General features: G+C 45.7%; 1 long non-coding RNA gene across 1 annotated transcript in view; it reads right to left on the minus strand.

Annotated features, from left to right (window-relative positions):
• Positions 1-295: 295 nt before the first annotated feature.
• The window catches only part of LOC144780835 (uncharacterized), a 431,615-nt gene continuing 408,198 nt past the window's right edge, over positions 296-23,712 (minus strand). The window contains exons 2-3 of the long non-coding RNA XR_013600783.1: positions 23,083-23,155; positions 296-353 (exon numbers count right to left, since the gene is read on the minus strand). This is a non-coding gene — a long non-coding RNA (uncharacterized LOC144780835). The remainder of the gene's footprint in view (positions 354-23,082; positions 23,156-23,712) is intronic.

Here is a 23,712-nt window from a genome sequence, read left to right on the forward strand (position 1 = left end):
TAACTATTGTCTAATAAAGGTTTGCATTACAAATATCCGAGCAATATCTAATGAGACAACCCCCCAATATGGTGCTAAATCAAAGCCCAAATGGTAAAAAAACGGGAAAATAATAAAAAGTGAGAAGGCAGTAAGACAAAGAGATATGTCTATTAAACTGATGCTGATCTGCTCTAACTATGGAGCAAGATTCCTGATGTGTCAATGGGATTATCTTCTAGGATATCACAATGTTCAGCAGATTCTGCACACAAAGTATGTCAATGCATTTTGGTGGAATTAACAATGAATTACCACCGTCTTCAGGAAAAATTGGAAATTCTATTTCCACGAATTCTCAGAATGTACAATATCTGAAAAACACACATGTAAATTTGACATGAGTTAATTTTGGTATATATGTTACACATAAATTATGATGACATTTATTTCAAAACACATTTCATCAAACCTCAGTGCATCGCAAACACCGGTGGTACTATTGTATGGCGGCATATCTTTAAAGGTATTCGCTCTGATGTCATGCATACCCAAACTGACCTTTACTAGAATCTTTTATACACATTCGTCATCTCGTAATTTTACTCTGGATCTTATAGTATCCATCACATATTCACAACTGCATGATTCACCTAAGTCATACTCACGATCACAGTCATATCATGGTTATTGAATCAACCCATCTATTAAGATGATTAATATTTATCACTTACAGGTTAGTGAGATAAAGGATTACTTGAACAGGCCATTATATTAATTTTAAAGTGGCTGAGGTGTTTATATTTCTTTAAAACCAGGAAGCAAAATATGTCGGATCATAAGTAAATCAGCCACTCTAAAAGATTACAAATTACTACCTCTCTCCACATGAGCCAGCATTGAGGACATAAGTCAATGTCTTAACTTTCCAACCACTGGCGTTGATAAATCTTGTCAGGACGTTGATTTTGCTTGGCGAGCGCAAGAAAGGAAAAATCTCTCCGGGGTGAGGGGGGGTTTCCTCGCTCACGCTCACCAACTTGACACTGACCAGCACGAGTGAGAAAAAAAAACTCATCTTCGCTGAGTAGAGTTTTTGGGAACTCCACATGCTCTGCAGAGCGCAGAGTGTGGAAATCTCCACATACTCTGCGAGCAGAGTTCACTGCCCAGGGTTACAAATTAATACTCCTTGACTAATTTTTTTGATAATCAGTTTTTATTGATTTTAATGCAAAAAATATAACACAGCCCCATACAAGCACAATAAATCACTTTCCAACCCACTGTATGGTTTGTTGTTATTTGTATAATCTCAGCCAGAATACTGTAGTACTTCTGTGGGCAGCAGTAGCGGCTCCTGGTGGGAGTGCTACCGGGCCGTGACGTGGGGCGATGCAGCGCATGCAACGAAATTCGTTTTATTGATTTAATTGTCAACGTACATCATTTCATCCATATTCCGGTGTTTACTACCCCCGCCCTGCCCCCCCCAGCCCCACGTCACCCCCCCAGTAGGACTCCCACCAGGAGCCGCTACTGGTGGGCAAAATGATTCAGAAAAGGGGGTGGTGATGAACAGAGTGCCTGAATTAAGCAGACCACTCTTACCCAGTCCAAAGATCAGGGCTTGATCCATCACCGTTTTTTAGCTCACTGCACCATCCCAGCTCAGAACTTGGCTATATGCAAATTAGTCTGTTCCTGTCCCAGTGCATGATGGGAACAGGGCAAACCAAACTACCAAGCCAATTCTTGTACTGGGAAGGAAACAAGCTTCCGGGGACCGGTTTCTGCCATTTCAGGCGTCGTCGGCCCGGCTTGCTTGAATCCTGATGGTGCAATGAGCAAGGGACTCACATCTGAGTATACCCTTCCACGCTTATGGTGGACAAAATGATTCAGAAAAGGGGGTGGTGATGAACAGAGTGCCTGAATTAAGCAGACCACTCTTACCCAGTCCAAAGATCAGGGCTTGATCCATCACCGTTTTTTAGCTCACTGCACCATCCCAGCTCAGAACTTGGCTATATGCAAATTAGTCTGTTCCTGTCCCAGTGCATGATGGGAACAGGGCAAACCAAACTACCAAGCCAATTCTTGTACTGGGAAGGAAACAAGCTTCCGGGGACCGGTTTCTGCCATTTCAGGCGTCGTCGGCCCGGCTTGCTTGAATCCTGATGGTGCAATGAGCAAGGGACTCACATCTGAGTATACCCTTCCACGCTTATGGTGGACAAAATGATTCAGAAAAGGGGGTGGTGATGAACAGAGTGCCTGAATTAAGCAGACCACTCTTACCCAGTCCAAAGATCAGGGCTTGATCCATCACCGTTTTTTAGCTCACTGCACCATCCCAGCTCAGAACTTGGCTATATGCAAATTAGTCTGTTCCTGTCCCAGTGCATGATGGGAACAGGGCAAACCAAACTACCAAGCCAATTCTTGTACTGGGAAGGAAACAAGCTTCCGGGGACCGGTTTCTGCCATTTCAGGCGTCGTCGGCCCGGCTTGCTTGAATCCTGATGGTGCAATGAGCAAGGGACTCACATCTGAGTATACCCTTCCACGCTTATGGTGGACAAAATGATTCAGAAAAGGGGGTGGTGATGAACAGAGTGCCTGAATTAAGCAGACCACTCTTACCCAGTCCAAAGATCAGGGCTTGATCCATCACCGTTTTTTAGCTCACTGCACCATCCCAGCTCAGAACTTGGCTATATGCAAATTAGTCTGTTCCTGTCCCAGTGCATGATGGGAACAGGGCAAACCAAACTACCAAGCCAATTCTTGTACTGGGAAGGAAACAAGCTTCCGGGGACCGGTTTCTGCCATTTCAGGCGTCGTCGGCCCGGCTTGCTTGAATCCTGATGGTGCAATGAGCAAGGGACTCACATCTGAGTATACCCTTCCACGCTTATGGTGGACAAAATGATTCAGAAAAGGGGGTGGTGATGAACAGAGTGCCTGAATTAAGCAGACCACTCTTACCCAGTCCAAAGATCAGGGCTTGATCCATCACCGTTTTTTAGCTCACTGCACCATCCCAGCTCAGAACTTGGCTATATGCAAATTAGTCTGTTCCTGTCCCAGTGCATGATGGGAACAGGGCAAACCAAACTACCAAGCCAATTCTTGTACTGGGAAGGAAACAAGCTTCCGGGGACCGGTTTCTGCCATTTCAGGCGTCGTCGGCCCGGCTTGCTTGAATCCTGATGGTGCAATGAGCAAGGGACTCACATCTGAGTATACCCTTCCACGCTTATGGTGGACAAAATGATTCAGAAAAGGGGGTGGTGATGAACAGAGTGCCTGAATTAAGCAGACCACTCTTACCCAGTCCAAAGATCAGGGCTTGATCCATCACCGTTTTTTAGCTCACTGCACCATCCCAGCTCAGAACTTGGCTATATGCAAATTAGTCTGTTCCTGTCCCAGTGCATGATGGGAACAGGGCAAACCAAACTACCAAGCCAATTCTTGTACTGGGAAGGAAACAAGCTTCCGGGGACCGGTTTCTGCCATTTCAGGCGTCGTCGGCCCGGCTTGCTTGAATCCTGATGGTGCAATGAGCAAGGGACTCACATCTGAGTATACCCTTCCACGCTGATGGTGGACAAAATGATTCAGAAAAGGGGGTGGTGATGAACAGAGTGCCTGAATTAAGCAGACCACTCTTACCCAGTCCAAAGATCAGGGCTTGATCCATCACCGTTTTTTAGCTCACTGCACCAACCCAGCTCAGAACTTGGCTATATGCAAATTAGTCTGTTCCTGTCCCAGTGCATGATGGGAACAGGGCAAACCAAACTACCAAGCCAATTCTTGTACTGGGAAGGAAACAAGCTTCCGGGGACCGGTTTCTGCCATTTCAGGCATCGTCGGCCCGGCTTGCTTGAATCCTGATGGTGCAATGAGCAAGGGACTCACATCTGAGTATACCCTTCCACGCTTATGGTGGACAAAATGATTCAGAAAAGGGGGTGGTGATGAACAGAGTGCCTGAATTAAGCAGACCACTCTTACCCAGTCCAAAGATCAGGGCTTGATCCATCACCGTTTTTTAGCTCACTGCACCATCCCAGCTCAGAACTTGGCTATATGCAAATTAGTCTGTTCCTGTCCCAGTGCATGATGGGAACAGGGCAAACCAAACTACCAAGCCAATTCTTGTACTGGGAAGGAAACAAGCTTCCGGGGACCGGTTTCTGCCATTTCAGGCGTCGTCGGCCCGGCTTGCTTGAATCCTGATGGTGCAATGAGCAAGGGACTCACATCTGAGTATACCCTTCCACGCTTATGGTGGACAAAATGATTCAGAAAAGGGGGTGGTGATGAACAGAGTGCCTGAATTAAGCAGACCACTCTTACCCAGTCCAAAGATCAGGGCTTGATCCATCACCGTTTTTTAGCTCACTGCACCATCCCAGCTCAGAACTTGGCTATATGCAAATTAGTCTGTTCCTGTCCCAGTGCATGATGGGAACAGGGCAAACCAAACTACCAAGCCAATTCTTGTACTGGGAAGGAAACAAGCTTCCGGGGACCGGTTTCTGCCATTTCAGGCGTCGTCGGCCCGGCTTGCTTGAATCCTGATGGTGCAATGAGCAAGGGACTCACATCTGAGTATACCCTTCCACGCTTATGGTGGACAAAATGATTCAGAAAAGGGGGTGGTGATGAACAGAGTGCCTGAATTAAGCAGACCACTCTTACCCAGTCCAAAGATCAGGGCTTGATCCATCACCGTTTTTTAGCTCACTGCACCATCCCAGCTCAGAACTTGGCTATATGCAAATTAGTCTGTTCCTGTCCCAGTGCATGATGGGAACAGGGCAAACCAAACTACCAAGCCAATTCTTGTACTGGGAAGGAAACAAGCTTCCGGGGACCGGTTTCTGCCATTTCAGGCGTCGTCGGCCCGGCTTGCTTGAATCCTGATGGTGCAATGAGCAAGGGACTCACATCTGAGTATACCCTTCCACGCTTATGGTGGACAAAATGATTCAGAAAAGGGGGTGGTGATGAACAGAGTGCCTGAATTAAGCAGACCACTCTTACCCAGTCCAAAGATCAGGGCTTGATCCATCACCGTTTTCTAGCTCACTGCACAATCCCAGCTCAGAACTTGGCTATATGCAAATTAGTCTGTTCCTGTCCCAGTGCATGATGGGAACAGGGCAAACCAAACTACCAAGCCAATTCTTGTACTGGGAAGGAAACAAGCTTCCGGGGACCGGTTTCTGCCATTTCAGGCGTCGTCGGCCCGGCTTGCTTGAATCCTGATGGTGCAATGAGCAAGGGACTCACATCTGAGTATACCCTTCCACGCTTATGGTGGACAAAATGATTCAGAAAAGGCGGTGGTGATGAACAGAGTGCCTGAATTAAGCAGACCACTCTTACCCAGTCCAAAGATCAGGGCTTGATCCATCACCGTTTTTTAGCTCACTGCACCATCCCAGCTCAGAACTTGGCTATATGCAAATTAGTCTGTTCCTGTCCCAGTGCATGATGGGAACAGGGCAAACCAAACTACCAAGCCAATTCTTGTACTGGGAAGGAAACAAGCTTCCGGGGACCGGTTTCTGCCATTTCAGGCGTCGTCGGCCCGGCTTGCTTGAATCCTGATGGTGCAATGAGCAAGGGACTCACATCTGAGTATACCCTTCCACGCTTATGGTGGACAAAATGATTCAGAAAAGGGGGTGGTGATGAACAGAGTGCCCGAATTAAGCAGACCACTCTTACCCAGTCCAAAGATCAGGGCTTGATCCATCACCGTTTTTTAGCTCACTGCACCATCCCAGCTCAGAACTTGGCTATATGCAAATTAGTCTGTTCCTGTCCCAGTGCATGATGGGAACAGGGCAAACCAAACTACCAAGCCAATTCTTGTACTGGGAAGGAAACAAGCTTCCGGGGACCGGTTTCTGCCATTTCAGGCGTTGTCGGCCCGGCTTGCTTGAATCCTGATGGTGCAATGAGCAAGGGACTCACATCTGAGTATACCCTTCCACGCTTATGGTGGACAAAATGATTCAGAAAAGGGGGTGGTGATGAACAGAGTGCCTGAATTAAGCAGACCACTCTTACCCAGTCCAAAGATCAGGGCTTGATCCATCACCGTTTTTTAGCTCACTGCACCATCCCAGCTCAGAACTTGGCTATATGCAAATTAGTCTGTTCCTGTCCCAGTGCATGATGGGAACAGGGCAAACCAAACTACCAAGCCAATTCTTGTACTGGGAAGGAAACAAGCTTCCGGGGACCGGTTTCTGCCATTTCAGGCGTCGTCGGCCCGGCTTGCTTGAATCCTGATGGTGCAATGAGCAAGGGACCCCGGAAGCTTGTTTCCTTTCCAGTAAAGAATTGGCTTGGTAGTTTGGTGATTGATGGATCAAGCCCTGATCCCTTGACTGGGTAGGAGTGTTCTGATTAACTCAGATACTCTGTCCATCACCACCCCCTTTTCTGAATTGTTTTTGGCCACTACAGGTGTGGCAGGGTATGCTCAGACATGAGTCCCTTGCTCACTGCACCATCAGGATTCAAGCAAGCCGGGCCGACGACGGCTGAAATGCCAGAAACCGGTCCCCGGAAGCTTGTTTCCTTTCCAGTAAAGAATTGGCTTGGTAGTTTGGTCTGCCCTGTTCCCATGATGCACTGGGCCAGGGCCAGACTAATTTGCATGTAGCCAGGTTCTGAACTGGGATGGTGCAGTGAACTAAAAAACGGTGATGGATCAAGCCCTGATCCCTTGACTGGGTAGGAGTGTTCTGATTAACTCAGATACTCTGTCCATCACCACCCCCTTTTCTGAATTGTTTTTGGCCACTACAGGTGTGGCAGGGTATGCTCAGACATGAGTCCCTTGCTCACTGCACCATCAGGATTCAAGCAAGCCGGGCCGACGACGGCTGAAATGCCAGAAACCGGTCCCCGGAAGCTTGTTTCCTTTCCAGTAAAGAATTGGCTTGGTAGTTTGGTCTGCCCTGTTCCCATGATGCACTGGGCCAGGGCCAGACTAATTTGCATGTAGCCAGGTTCTGAACTGGGATGGTGCAGTGAACTAAAAAACGGTGATGGATCAAGCCCTGATCCCTTGACTGGGTAGGAGTGTTCTGATTAACTCAGATACTCTGTCCATCACCACCCCCTTTTCTGAATTGTTTTTGGCCACTACAGGTGTGGCAGGGTATGCTCAGACATGAGTCCCTTGCTCACTGCACCATCAGGATTCAAGCAAGCCGGGCCGACGACAGCTGAAATGCCAGAAACCGGTCCCCGGAAGCTTGTTTCCTTTCCAGTAAAGAATTGGCTTGGTAGTTTGGTCTGCCCTGTTCCCATGATGCACTGGGCCAGGGCCAGACTAATTTGCATGTAGCCAGGTTCTGAACTGGGATGGTGCAGTGAACTAAAAAACGGTGATGGATCAAGCCCTGATCCCTTGACTGGGTAGGAGTGTTCTGATTAACTCAGATACTCTGTCCATCACCACCCCCTTTTCTGAATTGCTACTGGTGGGCAGCCCTGTGCTATAAACACCTATAAACACCTATTTCTCTTGTAGTGCACATCAGTCCAAGCCTCTGCTCCACTTTGACACCGCGGTGGAGTAGGCTGTTTACAGATGGTGGCTATGTCTCTTTTCGCAACCATGAGGGCTGAGCCCAGAAATGCTTTATCTGCTTGTGACCCTCCCATGTCCTCTTGAACCCCCAGGAAAAAGGCAACATGCATGCTGGGAACCTCACAGCCCAGCCCACCTCAATAACCTCTTCGCCGATAGTGGTCCAGTATCTGTCTATCGCAAGGCATGCCCACACCATGTGGTAAAAGTCTGCAGGGTCATTACACAGCGGAGAAGTCTGGGCTCGGTGTAAGGCCCACCCTGTACTGCCTGGCCTGTGTGAGACATACCCAGTATAAGTAATATGTTTGGACTAGTCTTAGTCGGGAAGAAATGGTACTGCCCCATGTGGCCATAAGTGCGTCTCGCCAGTCATCATCCGCTAAGGGCCCAGACAATTTTCCCAGTGCACCTTGAAGTAGTCTTGTGGATGCATTTATAATGACTGTACGGTAAATTTGGGAAACACACCCTTTCCCTAGAATCCCCCATCAGAATCTTCAAAAGTGGTTTAAATTCTAAGAAAAGAGTATCAGTGGAAAGATGGGCGTTAAGCGCTTGCCTGAGTTACAAGTATTTTTAAAATGGTGTTCGGTTGATCCCATAAGTATCCTGCAACTCCAGGTACGTATGTGTAATGTTAAATATTGCACATTCCAGCCCTCTCTCTTTCACACAGCTCAGCAAGGTGGCTTACTGCATTTTGTTGCAGATGACATTGATAAATATGTGCATAAATATCTTGCTGACAATAAATGATCCAACTGAAGACAGGAAAGAAAATGGCAGAAAATCAAAAAAACTTCAGAGGACCTCTTGATACTAAAGTCCCTTCGCTCAACATGTAGACACCTCATTGCATCAGCCAAAGCAAAGTACAACTCTAACAACATCATTGAAGCCACTAACATAAGCAGAACTCTATTTAACATAATCAAGCACTCCATCAGCCCCCTTCCAAACACACATATTCCTCACTCCACAGAAAAGTGCAATACAGTCAACCTCTTCTTACATAAAAAAATTCAGAATATTCAACAGTGCATCGACAATAGGAAGTCTGCTTTTGTTCTTACACCCATGCCTTCCTGTAGAATTCTGCAATGGTCAGCCTTCAAAGTCATCTCTCCCAGATCTCACTGACATACTCAGCTCTCTCAAAGCCACTATTATGAAGATTGCTTACCATCTTCCTTCATTAGAGTTCTATCTGGATATGCTATCTCACCCCTACTTACCATTGTCAATACCTCCTACACTCAAGACATCTTCCCAGAATCTCTCAACACAGGCTGGATCCACCCGCTTTTTAAGAAACCTACACTGGACCTTGAATACCTCACCAACTACTGGCCCATAACTAGCCTACCATTTATAGGCAAGATCAATGGAAAAGCAATCTGTGTTCAACTCCAATACCACGTCAATGCTACCGATCTTCAGTGCAACTACCAGCCTCGCTTTAGATGAAGCTGTAGCACAGAAACTGCTACCTTACAAAGGATAGATAATGCCCTCATGACACAAATGAAGATAAACCCTGCCTCCTGATTGTGCTGGACCGCTCTGCTGCCTTCCACACATTCAATCATACAACACTCATGTGCACCTTGGAGACTCCAAACCGGATTCACTGCCAATGTCCTTTAGTGGTTCTCTTCCTACCTTTCCAATTTAAACTAGTTTGTTCACATGGGCAAGTCCAGGTCACTAAACATCCTCATTTCCTCTGGAGTACAGCAGGGTTCTATACTTTCGCCTGTCATCTTGGTGTTCAACTCACAGACTACAGCAACAAGATTCCATACTAGACTGATGATACGCAACTCTACTTGTAAGTCTGATCGGCTTCAGACATCCACATTGTCAAATACTGCTTTCACATCATCCGGACTGTATGTCTAGTGCTTTCTTCAAGCTCAACCCAACCAAGATACAAATCATGTTATTTGCCAAGAACAACAAACAAGATACAGGACAAACCTGGCCCAATGCAATGAACCTTGACAGCTTTGAAACCCAACTTTCACTGAATCCCAAGTCACTTAAATGTATCCAGAACATCAACCTCACCCTCAGGAAACACATTGGCAAACAAAACAGACAGGTTGGTACCAGCTCTGGTCTAAATAAAGTCAAATAATTTCTGCCAGAAAGCAACTTCATAACTGCTGTTCAAGCCAATGTACACTTGCATCTGGATGGTGGTTAAGCCACACTATCTGACCCCCCCCCCCCCCAGAGGCCACATTGGCACCCTTACACACATCCTACATGCTGCAACATGTCTCATTCAGAGCCTGAAGAAATATAATAACATCATCTCCATCCTGGTGGACGTCTATTTTCTCCACTTGCCAGCCCACACGACCTTCAAAACCAGCTGCATCATTTACAAAGCTATAATGTAGGACAGGGCAACCCAATCTTCCCCAAGGAATGGGTATATCTAATTATAGAACATGAATCCTTGAGGATTTATTCACGAACCTTTTCAATTATGATTTATAACAACGTCAGAAAACTGATCGCTTAATCAATACATGCACTATACACAACAGACTGATATTTTCAGTTATTTCTTTTTATCAGCAAATTCATATGCAATCCAAAGTGTGCATCATTAGTTTATACATACACATTGGTATACAAACAATTTATTCATGGCAACCAAATAACATACTGTTATATTATTCTCTTCCTACAGGATCAACATATCACCTTTGTACACATGTATGGCTACTTTAATCGTTTTGCCATACATTAATCCAATTAGAAACAATATCTATCTGGTTCATGTCTAGAAACCAATTCATTACAACACACAAAAGGTGATAGGGCGTTGACGTATCGGTCTCCACCAGCTTAGTTCCACAAGACCATCCTCAGGACAAGAAGGTTGCACACAATCTATTAAAAATACATATATACATCTATATACACCAAATGTAGTAGTCATCAGCCTACTTATAGTGCACGTGCGTTCGTCTGCCCAAAAGGCCTGAGGATGGTCTCGTGGAACTAAGCTGGTGGAGACCGAAACGTCGACGCCCTATCACCTTTTGTGTGTTGTAATGAATTGGTTTCTAGACATGATCCAGATATATATTGTTTCTAATTGGATTAATGTATGGCAAAACGATTAAAGTAGCCATACATGTGTACAAAGGTGATATGTTGATGCTGTCGGAAGAGAATAATATAACAGCATGTTCTTTGGTTGCCATGAATAAATTGTTTGTATACCAATGTGTATGTATAAACTAATGATGCACACTTTGGATTGCATATGAAGTTGCTGATTAAAAGAAATAACTGAAAATATCAGTCTGTTGTGTATAGTGCATGTATTGATTAAGCGATCAGTTTTCTGACGTTGTTATAAATCATCATTTACAAAGCTATCACGACCAGCAATCCTGATCATCTTGCAAATAAGCGCACCCGGATGTATGACGTTACAACGCATACTTTTACAACGCCTACCTTTACATCGCAAGTTTTACAACGCATACCATTGCAACGCATAATGCTTTTGGGCGCTGGATAGTGAATAGTTTAATTTACTATTCCAACTCCAGTCCCTGTGGATAGTAGGGAAGGTGTTGGATAGTAAATTAAACATATTCCCTATCCTAGAGCGCCCCCCAGCGCTATGCGTTGAAATGGTTTGCGTTGTAAAAGTTGCGTTGTAATGGTAGTTCGTTGTAAAAGTTTCGTTGTAAAGGCTGTATACCAGCACACCCTATCTGGTAGTTCCTGGAAAACCCGCAGTCAGGACACCATTAGACTTCAGACGAAAAGGTGTTTATAAGAAAAAATAAACAGCATGTATTTTCTTTTTATGCACCCAGGATCTGGAATGAATCTCCTGTATCCTACAGCCCCACTCCAATGCTGTTCCAATTTAGGAAAGAGTTGAAAATTAACCTCTTTGGTTCCCCCCTCCTTTCTTACTTTCCTCTGCCTTATGCCATTCTTCTCTCTTACTGCGTCCCAGTAATAATAGTGATGATGGCGGTGGTGTACTGTGGGCGTGGTGAAGGTTGATGTATACTATGATGGTCCGTTCAGGAGAGTTTGGTGGTGTAGCTGCAGTTGAAGTTCCCGCTGGGGAGAAGATGGGGTCGAGCGTGTCTTTGGCTATGTGTGTTGGTGCGGTGAATTGCTGCTTGAGTCCGATGTTGGCGAGGTTCACCAGGAGGGTGATGATGTTCTGGTCACTGGGGTTGTACAGGTGGAAAAGGTCTCTGAGTAGAATGTAGTCAGTGGATGGGAGAGCCTGGGTTGCGATGAGTTCTACAATGGCATTGGTGAATGGGGATTCATGGGCCGGGTGGGCCTGTAGACGAGGGGGCCGCAGAGGGTGGAGTTGAGTTTGGTCCGGATCTGGAAGTGGAGGTTTTCCATGATAGCTCTCAGGTAATTAGAGTGCATGGTCAGTCAGAGTGTGCTTTTTTAGACAATGACAATGCCTCCTCCTTGACACTTGGCGTGGTCCGTGCAGGTGCATTTGTAGCCATTGTGGATGGTGATGGCGATGTCCGGAGCAGATGTTGCTCCAGGTTTCCGTGAACAAGGCAATGTCTGAAGAGGTGGGGTTGAGAAGGTCCTAGATTTCAGTTGCGAGTTTGTGGAGGGACCGCACGTTGAGGAGGATGCAATTGAACCAGTCGGCTGCGCTGTTGGTCGGCTGGGTGGCAGGAGGCCCTGGTGTGCTGATGTGGCAGAAGGTGTGTTTGCAGTTTCGGCAGGGGCTGGGTGCAAGGGAATTCTGCAGTGATGCTAGATGGCAGGCAGAGTGGGGTCCAGCTGTAGCACAGAAATTGCTACCTTACAAATGACAGCCAACACCCTCATGACAATGCTGCACTTCTCTGTTACCTTTCACACATTCAGTCATCTGACCTCCATACGCATACTGGATTCTCCAATTGTTCACTGCCAATGTCCTTTACTGGTTCTATTCCTACCTTTCCAATTTAAACTAGTTTGTTCACATGAGCAAGTCCAAGTCACCAAAGATCCACATTTCCTATGGAGTACACATTTGAAACCTATAGGGTCAATGTTATTTGGAGCTGCCCAGACACCTCTAAAGTCAGTGTGCTCAAGTCAGGCACACATCCACCAATCTCTTCGAATATATTCTAGATATATGCATGCACTGTTTAATCTTTCACAGGAGGGAGCCAGGAAAGTAGGGTGGGGAAAAGAGCCCATCTCTTATAAAAAAAAAAAGGGAGCCAGGAAAGTAGGGTGGGGTGGGGAAAAGCGCCACTGTATTTTAGGGATTGTGCCCTGGGTAAGCCAATCAGCAATACACGTCTCCCTACTTCACCCACACAAAATGCACCTAGACTAGAGAGGCCCTCGCATGGTGAGACACTGCCCGAGACAATACAAGCTCCTTTAAAACCAGAGGTCCTTCGAAAGCATGTCTAGCTCTTTTTCAGGAATCAAGCCCGAGTTAGATTTGGGTTATAATGAAAGAAATTCTAAATCTAGATTAAATTTCACTTTATAATTTGCCCTTGTCATTAAAGTAATATGCTTCTATATCAGACTCCGTGGAAAGTTTGTAACCTCTAGAAGGTTTATGTTTTCACTACACATCCACTATTTCCACAAGAAGTGAGGTGATTAATTATTTAAACATTTTGATTCATTCAGTGTGAGAGATTCAGCAGGAGCACAAAAGGATGCTGTTATGAATGCCGCACAGTGTACTTTTATCTGCACTGTACAAAACAAGTATCCCTGCAGTCATTCCTTTCCTCAGTCTATCACACTGGAGCGGGTTAGTGCAGCCGCTGCGCCTTTGTCTGCCCAGCTTTTCTCACATATGAAAGTTCCTGTTGTGCAGACAAATGTGGGAGGCAGACCTCGGGAACAGTGCACTTAATGTACATTTAGAATAGCTCGCTGACTGACACAATGCGATTTATTTAAAACCTGGATAATTGCTACTTCCTGCTGAAATCACTGTTCATAAAATGTCAAACTAAACGCGGTAAGGATTATAGTACGAAATATATAACTTATCAAATGGTGGAGTAGGGAAGCTGATCAATTCCTAATGAGTTCCAAAACGAATTCAGTGAAGGTAGTAAGGTGACTGCAGAATCTCCCAATTCTATGGTGAAAGTATATAAATTGATCTAAAATCCATTGACTTATTATATAATGTGTGAATCACTCCACGGGAACAAAGGAAAATGAATGAGCAGAGCGAGAAAGCGAAAGAGGGTGAAATATATTCATACGTATGCAGGTGAAGTGAATGGATTTGTACTCAGGTTTTAGCTGTGAATAGTGCAGTGTTCCTAAGGTGCAGAGCAGGGAGAGGCCACTGCACAGGCTCCTGAGCAGCTTTCTACTCTCCAAAATATACCTAAAAGGGCTAATTCTATTTCCATTGCAAACTTCCATTTGTGCCCATATATATTTTAGCAAACACAACAAGATGCTGGTCGGAGTACTGAAACTTTTCAAACTCTCATTCCCAATCAAGCAATCTGGGTTAAATCAGTTGTTCTTTTGCTCCCCATGCGAGCTCATTTTGGACCCAGCTGTAGGTAAATAAGTCTTGACCCTGCTCCCCATGCGGACGGTCCAGCCTGAACTGCCAGGCCAGGTCCTCCTTGGACCAGATACAAGCATGCTGGGACCAGTTTTGGGGTAGCACCCCTCATCAGCCAGGCTAGCTTGAATCCAGTGGCACAGCGTGCAAGGGACCCACGTCTGGCCATACCATTGACCAATTAGGGCAAACATAGCAAACACACAATGATGGACAGAGTGCTGAAACCTTTCAAGCACTCACCCCCAGTCAAGAGATCTGGGTTAAATCCATATTGTTCTTTTGTTCACCACGTCACCCCAGTTTGGACCCAGCCATAGACGAATCAGCCTTGGCCCTGGTCTCCATGGGAACAGTCCAGTGACAACTGCAAGCCAGGTCCACTGTGGACCGGAAACAGGCATATTGGGACTGGTTTCATGGTATCACCCCTCATCAGCCAGGCTATTTTGAATCCAGTGGCACAGCGAGCAAGGGACCAAAGTTTGGGCATACCCTTGGCCACTTGGGGTGGACAAAGCAAACACAACAAGATGATGGACGGATTGCTGAAACTTTTCAAACACTCACCCTCAGTCAAGAGATCTGGGTTAGACCCGGACGCACCAGAGGATATTAGTCCTTACAGTCAGGTTGAGTGAACGGAGCGCCTGGCAAAGGGCTCCCAATAATCTTATATGCACTTTTACCATTACTTGACTGCACATTGGTAAAATAATCTGAGATATACTTTGACTAAATCCATTTCAAACTTGCTTCATTTTTAAAACTGCCTCGCTTTTAAAACTGCCTTGTTTTTAAGTTTAAATATTTAAGAAACTTACTTTGAGCATTCTTGTATGTTTGCACACTGTACTTTGCACACGTGCTAGGTCAATTCGGCGTCCCCTGGTCCACCACAGATTGTTCCGGTTGAGTGGAGGGAATCGTCCGTTGCGCGTCGAGGCAGGCATCGGTATTTATGCAGCCGGTTAAGCAGCTAGACTGCTAACCGCTGCTATGTCTATTGTCCCATGAACAGCACCTGGAATTGCTGTTCCTTTGACAATAGGCACAGTGGCGGGTATCAGTCTAGCTGCTTAACTGGCTGCATACATACCGGTCTGCGTTGACGCGCAGCAGATGCGCGCAGCGGGTGCGCACATCGGGTGCGCCACTGGCGAGCCAAAGGTGCGCCTAAGGCAGGCCTGTCTGCGCCCATCCGCACACATTCGGGGCCAGGGGCCAGACCTCCTACCCCTCCACCTTCAGCCCTCCTCTGGTACAATAGGGAAGAATTAATACAACTGAAGAAACCCTCAAAGTTATTATGCTCCCAATCTATTTCCCCTGAGAAGTTGCAGGGCAAGTGCTTACACTGCTCTTACGAACTGTCTCCACTGACTACCCACCCTCCCCCAGCAGGGAACTTGTTCAATATGGGTCTGCTTAACTGCAGATCCCTGCCAAAACACACCATGGAAATTTCAATACCATTACAAAACACAGAACCGGATGTTCTGTTTCTTACGGAGACTTGGCATTCCCCAAGTTCAGACCCAGACATTGTTCAAACGCTCCCCCCTGGCTACCTGATTCAGCCTGTAGACAGAACAAGCAGGGATTATGTCGGGATTGCAATCTTTTATAAAGACTATCTGATTTGCTGCATTTTGGACAGCCCTCTTTCAGAAGGCAAAAATGCCCATTTTTTATTGAATTCACTCCTTTACTTACTTTTGTTGGCATTCTTCTATACCACCCTCTCAGGAACACAGGGACAATTTTGCAGCTCTCTACTGGAAACTGTCATAAACCTCGCTAGTGCGTCATCTAATTTTAACCTTCTTGGAGATTTTAATCTTAATTTTGACGACCCTTTGGACAGGGTGGCGAAAGACTTAGCCCATGATCTTGGAGCTTACCAACTAGACCTAACGGCACACCAAGCAACTCATATTAAGGGTCATCTCCTGGGTCCTATTTTATCAAGCATAGCTGAATTAAAAGGGAAAGACCCGTCCCTCATCCATGGTCAGACAACTTTCTAGTCCCTTTCTCTTGGCATCTACCCACTCCAGGCTCACATTCGCTAGCATCACGCACCCAAATTTGCCCTTAGTCTAAGCTGATCGTAGAGGACTGGTCCAGCGAATTGGAATTAACCAAACCCAATCATGACACCAATCAATTCAGCAGCTAAAAGAAAGTTCGCCTCATGGATTGAGAACTCGCTTGAAACAGTACTTCCCAGAAGAACTATATTAAAAAAAAACTGGACCTAACAAATCCCCTTGGTTCACTCCTGAACTTCGTAAATTGAAACAACAGTGCCAAAGATTTGAAAGGGCATGGAGGAAAGACTTTTCAAGTGAGAAAAAATCAGAATATAGGTCATCTATCGCTCTTTACAAAACAGCACAAAAAAGTAGCCCAGGCTACCTATTTCGAGGAGTAAATCCGATCCTACTCTAATTCCTCCAGAGAAATATTTCAGATTGCTAAAAAAACTCCTAAAAGTCCCCTACCCTCCTGCAGCCCCTGACCCGTCCGGACATGGATGCAATGAATTAGCAGGATTCTTCTCTACCAAAATTCAAAATATCCTCAGTCATCTCCCACACACTGACAATGAGCACAGAGCCAAGCTCTCCAAATCAGAACCTCAAAATAATTTTCATCTCTTAGAAGCATATACTCCACTCACCGAGGAATTACTCTCCCCCATCCTAGACTCGATACAAAGCGGGTCCCCACTTGACCCTGCCCCCCTACCATCTTGAAGTTGGTAGCACCCACGGTCGCCCCGCCCATCACCAATCTAATTAATGCCTCCTTAGCATTAGGTACAATCCCCCAGGACTGGAAAAAGGCAATGGTGAAGGGACTATTAAAAAAACCTCATCTGGACCCCGCAAACTGAGCTAGTACCGTCCCATTTCATTACCTCCCGGAATTAGCAAAATGGCAGAAAAATATGGCAATCATATACTTTCTGCGTACTTGAAAACTTTTAAACTGCTCCACTCCACACAGACTGGCTTTCGCCCCGGTCAAGGTACAGAGACTGCACTGATAGCAGTAGTGGAGGAGTCAAGAAAGATTCTTGACTCCGGAGGATCCTCGGCCATTATCCTCCTGGACCTAAGTGCAGCCTTCGACACGGCGAACCACTGCACTTTGGTCCACCACCTCAAAAAGAGTGACAGGTAAGGCCTTATCATGGCTTCAATGATTCCTGGAAGAAATATACTTCCAGGTATTCAAAGGAAATACCCGCAACCATTCAGTCCCGCTGAAATGTGGAGTTCCTCAAGGCTCGTCCCTGAGCCCCACGCATTTTAATGTGTATATGGCCCCGCTAGCAGAGATCGTAGCCCCTTTTGGTATCCACATAGTTACGTTCGCTGATGATACCCAGCTAATCGTGGCACTAAACCAGGCAGAACAGCACCCACGGATCTGCATTTCTGCCTCAAGGAAATTGCGAGTTGGATGGGCTCATCTCACCTGAAGCTCAATGGTGACTAAACGGAGCTCATGTTGCTGGGTAACCAAGCAAACTTTAACTCGAACACTATGAGGCCGATCTGCATGGGCCCAGCTTCAACGCTAAAAAAGGAGATACAAAGTTAGGGCATCTGGCTCGACCAAGATCTCACTTTTAGAGCCTAAGCAAGGAAAACTGCTGTCACTTGCTACGGTCCGTCTCAGAACCACCCGAAAAAGACTTCCTCTTTTACCCTGCCACTCAAGAAAGCTGTTTATCCAGGCGCACATCCTCTCCAGGCTGGATTATGGCAATGCTCATTACTTGGGCGCTCCCAACTCAGTCATTGCCAAAGTACAAGTGGTACAAAATTCGACAGCAAGACTTCTTACGGGCACAAAAAAACGTTGCTCAGCAAAGCCTGCCTTACGCCCTCTTCACTGGCTCCTGGTACTGGAGAGAATACATTTTAAGGCCCTCCGCATTGCACATAAGGGCCTGCAAGGCAAAGGCCTATCTATCACCAAAAACGTGGTTAAACCATACAGGGCTACTCGAAGTCTTCGTTCAGACGAGCTTCACCTGGCTGAGGTTCCCAGGATTAAGAAGGCCAGAACGGGCATCCGCCTTTTCTCCTACAGTGCCCCTAAACCCTGGAACTACCTTTCTCTCCCTATCCGTAAGGAAGCTAACCATCTGACATTTCGCAGACATCAGAAAATCTGGGTATTCCCATGAATCCATCCCTCCCCCTAGCAACCTCCGGGTACCCATGCGCTATACAAAAGCCTTTTTCATTTCATTTCATTTTATTCATCCGTTGTTCTTTTGCTCATAATGCCAGCTCAGTTTAGACCCAGCCATAGGCAAATCAGTCTTGACCCTGCTCCCCTTGGGGACGGTCCAGCCTGAACTGCCATGCCATTTCCTCCTTGGACCAGATACAAGCATCCTGGGACCAGTTTTGTAGTATGACCCCTCATCAGCCAGGTGAGCTTGAATCCAGTGCACAGCGTGCAAGGGACCCATGTCTGGCCATATCTTGACCAATTAGGGCGAGCATATGAAGCACAAGATGATGTGACAGTGCTGAAACTTCTCAAACACTCTTCCCCAGTGAAGAGATCTGGGTTAAATTCATATTGTTCTTTTGCTCACCATGTCACCCCAGTTTGGACCCAGCCATAGGCAAATCAGTCTTGACCCAGGTCTCCATGGGAACAGTCCAGCGACAACTGCAAGCCAGGCCCTCTCTGGACCGGAAACAAGCATATTGGGACTGGTTTCATAATATCACCCCTCATTAGCCAGGCTATTTTTAATCCAGTGGCACAGCGTGCAAGGGACCAAAGTTCGGGCATACCCTTGGCCACTTGGGGTGGACATAGCAAATACAGAAAGATGATGGGCGGAATGCTGGAATTTTTCAAACACTCACCCCCAGTTAAGAGATCTGGGTTAAATCAATTGTTCTTTTGATCATAATGCCATCCCAGTGTGGACCCAGCCATAGGCAAATCAGTATTATCCCTTCTCCCTATGCGAACAGTCTAGCCGGAATTGTTATGCCTGGTTCTCCCTGGACGGGAAACAATCATCCTGGGACCGGTTTTGAGGTATCAACCCTCATCAACCAGGCTAGCTTGAACCCTGTGGCATACAAGCAAGGGCCACTGTCTGGACATATCCTTGACCACTTAGAGCAAACATAGCAAGCACAACAAGATGATGGATGGAGTGGTGAAGCATTTCTAGCACAGCCACAGTGGGTTAAATCCATCATTCCTTTCCTCACCATGCCACTTAGTTTAGACCCAGCCATAGGCAAATCAGTTTTTACCCAGCTCTTCACAGGAAAAGTCAAGCCTGAACTGCAAGGCCAGGTCATCCCTGGACTAGAAGCAGTCATCTTGGGTGTAGTATCAGGGTGCTATCCCTCATCAGCCAGGCAATCTTGAATCCAGTATCACAGCGATCCACTTCATATGACTGGGTCCAAAAAATCGAGTGGCCTGATGATCAAAAAAATATGGATTGAACCCAAATCTGTGACTGGGGGTGAATGTTTAATTTATTCAGCATTTTTGCAATCATTTGTTCTCTTTGCTTTTGTCGCCCGAAGTGGGAAGGGTAAAACCAGACTTGGGTCCTGTACTCACTGTGCTTCTGGATTGACTGAAGACGGGTGATACCCCGAAACCAGTCCTAGGATGCTTGTTTCCGGTCCAAGGAGGACCAGGCCCGGCAATTCTGACCGGACTGTTCCCATGGGTGCATATGACTGGGTCCAAACTGGGGTGGCATGTATCATAGTGAGCAACAATGTGACGTATTAGGCCCAGATCTGTGACTGAGGGTGACTGTTTGATTTGTTCAGTATTTCATTCATCACTTGTTCTTTATGCATTTGTATTCGTGAGTATTTTCCTATGTGCTAAATGGACATGTTGTATTTGCTTGCACACACATTGTGTACCTCACTCTATTGCTCCTGAAATGGAATTATCCCCATAGGTGTAATCAGGGCCTATGTTTTCACTCATTTAGCTAGTTCACTATTTCAGACAGTAGGTAAAGTGGGCCAGACCTGGCCCAAGCCTGCCTGTTATTTAGTGCCAGCTTTAGCGCTGGCAGTGTCCGATGTGAAAATCAACAATCTTTTTTGGTGCACAAACCCCCATGACCTCCTTCTCTACTCATTCTTTCACTACCACCTTGCAACAATGCAGCTTGCAGCTTCTCTCTCCATAGCCACTTTCTCACATGCATTTAATTTGTTTTATGGCAATAGTCATAACAGTGTAGGGTGTCAGAGCACTTTACATCACACACACATTATACAGAGAAAATAACTCATGAGTGTGCAAATCAGTCTATAGATAGTTTTACATTTGACAATGAGGATTGTTGGACATGGCCCTTTTTGTCCCCTTTTTTTTCTGACCCTCTTTTTGTTGGCTTTAGGACTGTGCACTTTACCACTGCTAATCGGTGCTAAGATGCATATGCTCTCTGACTAAATTGTAATTCTGATTGGTTCCACATGATTGGCATACTTGATTTACTTGTAAGTCCCTAGTAAAGTGCCCTGTGTGTGACCAGGGTCTGTAAATCACATGGTACTTGTGGGCCTACACCACTGATTGTGCTACCAACATGAGTAACCCTGTAAACTTGTCTCAGTCTTGCCATTGTATTGTCTAAGAGTGCAGTTTTAAACTGTCTCATCTTCCTGGCAAGTGTATCCACTTGCCATGCCCACACAGTCCCTTGCACTACATGTAACACAGTAGCCCAGGGTAGCCTAGGGGAGCCCTATGGGAAGGGTACAGGGTGTATGAAAGGTTGGACATGTGCAGCTGTGCTTTGCAAGTCCTGATAGTAAAATACTGCCAATTTTATTTTCCACTATTACAAGGACTAGCTCTCCTATAGGCTATCACCGGAGCTGCTTTGTAACATTTTACAAGTGTAACTTTCAATTTGGAACAGCTAGGAATTTGGAATTTGGTTTCTCTGAGCTCAGAAATTAAAAACACATATTTTAGCAAAGGTGCTTTTTAAATTGTGTGTTTGGAAATGCTACTTTCAGAAAGCGGCCTTTTTCTTGTTACACCATCCTGTGTCTCCGCCTACCTATGGAATCAATGTCTGATTTAGACTGACAGGGGCCTGTTTGGTATTTACTCTAGACGGTCACACAAAGGGAACAGAGGTGTGCTCTGCATATCCTGATGGTCCACCACCAGGCTGATGGGCCTTGCTGAGCTAGATTGTTGGGAGGAGCTGTTACCTCAACCTGGATAGTGATGTAGTTGGCCTCTCACAGCGCTGTCTCCCCCTCCCCCCTCAGGTTCTTGACCTGACCTGGCAGGTCAAGAACTTGTGTATTACAAAGACAATCCTTTGAAGAATGCTTACTTCAAAACCCAAAAAGTATTGGACCTGAAACCCAAGACTTTTAGAACACTTCTGGATCAAGAGGAACCTTGCCAAGGAGCAGAACTGTGAAGAGCTGAGAGGAGGAATACTGCCCCTTTGCTGTGTGTTGCTTTGCTGGGTTGGCCTGCAGTTTCTTTTTCTGCTTTGGAGTAGAAAATGACTGGACTTTGCTTTGTATCCTGCTTGTGAAGTTTATCCAAGGGCTTGTGTGTGCTTGCCTCCTTGTGGAAGTCTCAGGCCATCAAAGACTTCATCTGCAGAGTCCCTAAACTCCACTACAGGGAGTTCTGGCCTGCCTTGTGGTCCCAATTCTAGTTGTGGGCCATTGGAGGTTGTTCCTGCTGCAACAACCGGCTTGAAATAATAAAAAGTGATGCATCGCCCTTCCAGTGCCTGTTTTTCTGACTCAGCACTGCCGCGCACGAGCAATTTCCATACACCTCACCGTGCGGCTGAGGAAATCGATGTAGCACCTGTCCACAGCCAAAGAAACCGCTGCAGCCCGACTTCAGCGCACCCTGTCTCCGAAGTCCAAGACCGCCGCACTGACTCCAATGCAGACCCTGATGGGCAGCTGACAAGATCGACCCATCATGGGACAGCGGATGAAGAAACAGAAGCAGCGCTTGTTTGCTACCACCGCATTAAACTCTAGCACATCCAGATTTCCACGATCGCACCAGTGTGACACATTTCCCTACGCAGTACCCACAGACCAGAACTGTCTTGTTATTTTGATGCATCACTTCCCCCTACAGTCAGGATTCGATGTAGTGATTCCCCTGCGTGCAGCAGGACTGATGCATTGCCTCCCCGTGGACTCAGGAACTGACACACCATTGTGTTTTCCAACACTTCAGTCCCCTGTGGCTGTTTTGCCTTGTGGAGTTTGATGCATTTGAGGTACTTTGTGTAAAATGACTGCATTGATAGAGTTCTATGGACAGATTTGCTTGAAACTCGTTGAAAATTATATTTTGAGTTGTGTGTGTTGGATTTTTGTCATTTTGGTCTTGTTTGGGTTAAATAAAGATATTTTATTTTTCAAAGCTGGTGTGTGGTCCATTTGTAGTGGATTTACTGTGGTACTGTGTGTGTGATAGGTACAAATGCTTTTCACATTGCCTCTGAGATAGGCATAACTGCTCGTGCCAAGCTGCCAAAGGGGTGAGCAGGGGTTATCTTGAGTGTGTAACTCCCTTATCCTGACTAGAAGGAAGGGTCCCTACATGGACAGGGTGCATATCATTATCAACTAGAGACCCCCATTTCTAACAAGGATTGCAATGTGTAGGAATCACGTCATCCATAATAGTAGGCGGTATATTTTAAGAATGTTTGGTTTGAAGAAACACAAACTCAAGATTTAGAGCGTACTACAGAGGTTTGGGTTGGTCATACTATAATATTTTCTGTACAAACAACATTAGGACTAGATAATACAAAACTAGAGTAAAATACAAAATTCCAACATACCTTTCAGTTTGCAAGCAGCACTTTGAATACAGTCCCTAGGTCCCTGTGCTGTATCAGAATTGTAACTCATGACCTGCAAGTAAAAAATGAATCTCTGTAACAAAAGCAGTAACCCACTGAGCAATCCACGTAAATATAGTTCTACGATCTTCATGGTACACATTCTTAACAGGAGGCATATTAACCCTCTGTGCTACTAGACAAAACCCTGATCGCTCTACAGGAGTACATTAATCACCATGGTTTTCTTTGCATTTTTATTGTTCCTTGAATACGGTTGGGCGTGAGGGGGTATTTATTAATAATGTGAAATTAATACAGTTTATAATAATATGCTGGGTTACCGTATAGGATTAAATGAGAAATAAAATGGGTTTTAATGAAAAAATGTAGTAGGCAACCATATGTATTCCTACTAAGCCTTAAATGGCTGAAGCAAAATAGCCTGACAAGCTGACATGACTGCAAACTGCTTAATGGTATAAAATGTTTAATTCTTGACCTTTACATGAACATGTTTTCATAATGATTAAAAGTTACTTAAATGTTTTCATCTAATTCTGCCATTGTTTTGTCTTACACAATGATTGCTGCTAATAAATAACTTTCGTTTTTTACAATATAGAGACG

This window comes from Lissotriton helveticus, chromosome 9, assembly GCF_964261635.1.
Source record: "Lissotriton helveticus chromosome 9, aLisHel1.1, whole genome shotgun sequence".
NCBI classification, from domain to species: domain Eukaryota; kingdom Metazoa; phylum Chordata; class Amphibia; order Caudata; family Salamandridae; genus Lissotriton; species Lissotriton helveticus.